Source organism: Gymnogyps californianus, chromosome 3 (assembly GCF_018139145.2).
Source record: "Gymnogyps californianus isolate 813 chromosome 3, ASM1813914v2, whole genome shotgun sequence".
In the NCBI taxonomy this organism is placed as follows: Eukaryota; Metazoa; Chordata; class Aves; order Accipitriformes; family Cathartidae; genus Gymnogyps; species Gymnogyps californianus.
The window spans coordinates 18,584,985-18,588,983 of record NC_059473.1 but is presented as its reverse complement, the minus strand read 5'-3'; the positions used below and the strand labels follow the sequence as shown (position 1 = coordinate 18,588,983).

The window sequence follows — 3,999 nt, the reverse complement described above, 5'->3', positions numbered from 1 at the left end:
GTGAGTCCTTTTGTGTTCACAGAAACCACTGAGCAGCTCTGCCAGAGCAACAATATTCCCTCACTGCTGGCCAGTGGCTGGATGAACACTGTGAACCCAGAGGTGAAGGACTTTCATAGCCCATTACCCAGCCTCCTGAGCCATGCAGTTCCCAGCTGCCACTGCTCCTGACAGATCACTGTGCTACACAGAAGCTCAGTCCCTGCTCTTTTTCTCCTCCAGTCTCAGCTTGGCAACAAAGTGTGAAAACACATTTCCCTGTCTTCAAGTGTTTTTTCTTTCCTCCTCAGCTGATCTGCTCCTAGCCCATCACCTTGAGGGTGCAGGGAAGAAGACACTCAGCATTTCAGGAGATGTCATGTTTAACCTCGTGCATGATGGAAGCTGGAAACATGCATTATCAGTAGCACTGTAGGCAAGAAGCTGAGAATAAGTGGTGGTGTAACTTGGAAGCTTCAGGCACAGCCATGGGAAGATGCAGTGATGTGTTCTTTTATCTCAGCCTAACTCCCAGACGGCTGCTATTCTACAAACTGCTTGCTGAAAACTAGATACACCTTCAGTCTCACACAAGTAACAAGCTCAATCCCTTCTCCCCTAGTTAAAACAATGATTAGAGATGGTTATTGGAAATACCAGGAAGCCTTGCTCCCATCTTGAAACTTTGCAAGCTTGGTGACCCTCCTGACTACGTACATATGCAAGGGAAGCCTGGCAGATCCCGAGTGCCAAGGCAGAAAATCCTTCCCCTACCAGCAGTACAGTAGTATCTTATGGGTGTTTTCATCAATAGGTACCAGCGTGCTTTGCAGATAAAAGAAGCATGTTATCATCACTACTGCACATTTTGGAGAGCAGTCAGGAGGTGGCAAGGCCGAGGTTAAAGAACAGCAATGGAAATGAGACAGGAGCACAGAAGACAGTCAGGGAAGTGAAGCAAAGCTCTTTCCTCTGTAACCAACACAGGTCAGGATGTCCCCGTTTTCAGAGAAAGCCCCTAGAAATGGGTCTTTAAAGGGTTGCCTGAAGCCATCCAAGAAGCCAGGCTGGGGCTTACCAAACCTAGTATTCTTCCTCCATGTGGATTTCCCCATTTTTACTTCCATTTAGCTGCTCAGGGCTGTCTAGAAAGTACTAGATAAAACTGTGCTAAAACATATCAATGGCACAAAGGGAGGAACATGTTTGCCTGTCCCCAGCCCTCTGAACTCTTCTCCTAACCTGGCAAAGTGTAAAGCAATATAGAAACTGATCGAGAGACTAAAGGTTGGTAGAGGCAAGACCCACATGCTGTCAGGTAGCCAGGTTGGCAGGGGAGGACATGCCTACAACTCCATAGTCCATCTGTACGCCCAGAGCCCAGCTGCACATCAGTCTTCAGGGAAACTTTGCTGTTTGATGGGTCCCTGAGCTAGGAAGCCAACCTGTGTCCCGCAGGAAAGCATCATCGCATCCCTCTTCACTCAGAGGGGGAACTCATCTGCACACACTGGGACATTTTTCTTGTGACTGTCTCTTGTGAGCCCCTTCCCAGCCCAAGCACTTTCTACTGAAGTCAACACCAAAGATTTAGCTCTGGCTACAACATGGCTCCTGCCTTTATACCAGAAGCCAGTGCTGCAGGTAATATCTCACTTCCAGCATAAGGGACCTTGTTACTGCACAAAGACTAGGAGATGGTACCTGCTCCAAATAGCTCAGTCTGATAGACCCATTATCCTCATTTTACAGAAAGCCAGTCAAAGCTTGGGGGACAAAAAGATTTTCCTGAAAAGGCTGTGGCTGTCCTCAGTCCCAAGACCATGTGTGATACCATGCTGCATCACCACCCTTCTGTACCCGCTCAGCACCACTGACCTGCACAGTGTTGTCTCTGCACCACTGACCAGCACATACTCAGCACCAACTAATCTTCTGACATCCAAAATCCAGCACTGTCACATCACTGCTGGACTGCAGGATAAGGAGCAGCAGGTCATGATGACTGAAGCCTCATTTAAATGCAGCGTGCCCACTCACAGGAACTGCAAATACACCAAATGTGAAGGACGAGCAAGGGGGTTGTTCTGAACGCTCAGGGCAGTTTAAAGGGAGCAGGCACGAAAGTTTTGCTTTAGCAGAGGTCCTGCAATCCAGTTGACACATCCAAACCCTCCACCCAGGGTGCATCCTCACTTGGATCAACACTTCACTCCTTACAGCGTACTTCCTAATGGTGTATTGATTTCAACAGACGTCCCAGTAAACATGTTACATAGGGAACAACAGCCCAGCAGCAATTGCAAGTTCATGTGCTAACACCCCACTGTTCAGTGCAAAAGGGAAAATTAGTTTTGAGGGGGTAGGTTATTAGCAGGTCAATGTGATGCTTGCAATTCTGGCAACAAGAGCCCACCTCAGAGCAGGGGTAACATGAGCACAGCTTCCCCTCTGTGATCTGTCCTCAAAACCAGTATCACCTCCTGGTTCTGCCTGGCCCCTGCCACCCTCCCAACCTGTCTCCATCCTCGTAGGCAACATCACTTGCCAGCCCCAGCTCTGCCAGGGCAAGGCACATCCCAAAAACCATTTACCTGCCAGTCCCAGGTAGGAGATGACCTCCTCATGGGCATGGTCCAATCAAAGCACCGGGCCTGGGGAACACAACGAGGGGCAGAGTGGCTCGGACACGTGAGGAGGGGTCTGGCAGGTGGCATTATTTGGGAGCAGCCTCTGCTGAGGAATGAGCAAGGACTGAATTTCTATTCTGGGGCTGTTTGCGCTTCCTGTTTGGTGCGACAGCTTCAAAGGGGAATTAGTATTTACAGGGCTCCGGTCACGTCATCCCATTGTTCCCATGCAGTCAGGAGGCTGCTGGGAGAAAGGAAGACAGAGCAAAGCATCCCAGCAGGCTGCCCCAGCCACGGCTCCCTGCCAGCAGTGGCACTTTGCAGGGAGGCAAAGCAAAAGGCACGGTGACATCGGCGATTTCCCACCTCCTGCCACAGGAGCAGCACAGAGAGGGGCAGTCAGATGGCTGGTAGCATAGCTTCTCCCTCCCCAGGCATCTTCTGACAGCAGAAAAGGCAAAAAGGACAGGGGAAGGGTTTTTTTCTCTGGCAATCTAGAAGATGCAAATGCAGTCCAAAGTCCTTGTAGACCCAATGACAGGAGCTTTAAAGCCTTTTGAGAGATGTCAAGCTTCTCAGCTGGTCCAAAGCAATCTCTTCTCCAGAGCCATTATGTTTTCTGATGCACACAGATCAATGTCATGCCACAGAGAGGCCTGGTGCCTTCTGCATGGGCAAGGAAAGGAGCCTCCTGCAAAGGGAGGGCATGCCAGCAGGGCCCCAAGGTGCCCCAGGAGGAGACAGCAGGTCCCTTCAGCCTACCCTGCCCAGGTCACGCGCATCTGTGGGGATGCACAGCAAAGCAGAGGTCAGGAGAGAGAAGAAAACAGCAGTCTCACAGAGGGAATCCGTGGAGGAGAGGGGAATACAGGACGGGAGGGTAAAGCAGACGTGGCAAAGGGAAGCTAGGAGCAACTCCTGCACACACAGGAGCCCTCAGCAAGAAGCAGCACAGCATGAATAAAAGCCATTTTGGGGGTTACCTCAGGATGTTGTTCTTCAGTGTTGCACAGCATCCCTACTAAATACAGAGGAAGCCCTTTTGTTCTTGATGGGAGGAAGGGGCAGAGACAGAACAGAGGTGCACCAGGAAAAGGTCTTGCATCAGTACCAAGCCACAGCTGAAGACAAAGGCCTTTTATAGGCAAGACCAGCCAGGCTAAGGGATGTCAGTAAATCTCTGATTATATTCTTCACCTGTGCCAGGAGAGACCTGCATCTCCTAGGGCTGCACCAGAATGAACACAATAAAGGTGATGAAGTATCAAGATGATAAAATAATGGGGGTTGTGCAAGTTCCCACTTAAGTAAAACTCTCTGTTTCAACTCAGTCAGGAGCTGAAACTGTCTTGGCGACCACTTTTTCCTAGATTTTGAAGTCTCTCTGAAT

The 3,999-nt window shown here is 50.0% G+C and overlaps 1 long non-coding RNA gene across 1 annotated transcript; it reads right to left on the bottom strand.

The window, feature by feature from the left end:
• Positions 1 to 1,894: 1,894 nt before the first annotated feature.
• On the bottom strand, positions 1,895 to 3,655 carry LOC127015182 (uncharacterized). The gene is made up of 3 exons (XR_007766292.1): positions 3,593 to 3,655; positions 2,574 to 3,391; positions 1,895 to 2,024 (listed from the first exon to the last, which is right to left on the bottom strand). It is a non-coding gene; the product is annotated as an uncharacterized LOC127015182 (long non-coding RNA).
• Between the last annotated feature and the right edge of the window lie 344 nt (positions 3,656 to 3,999).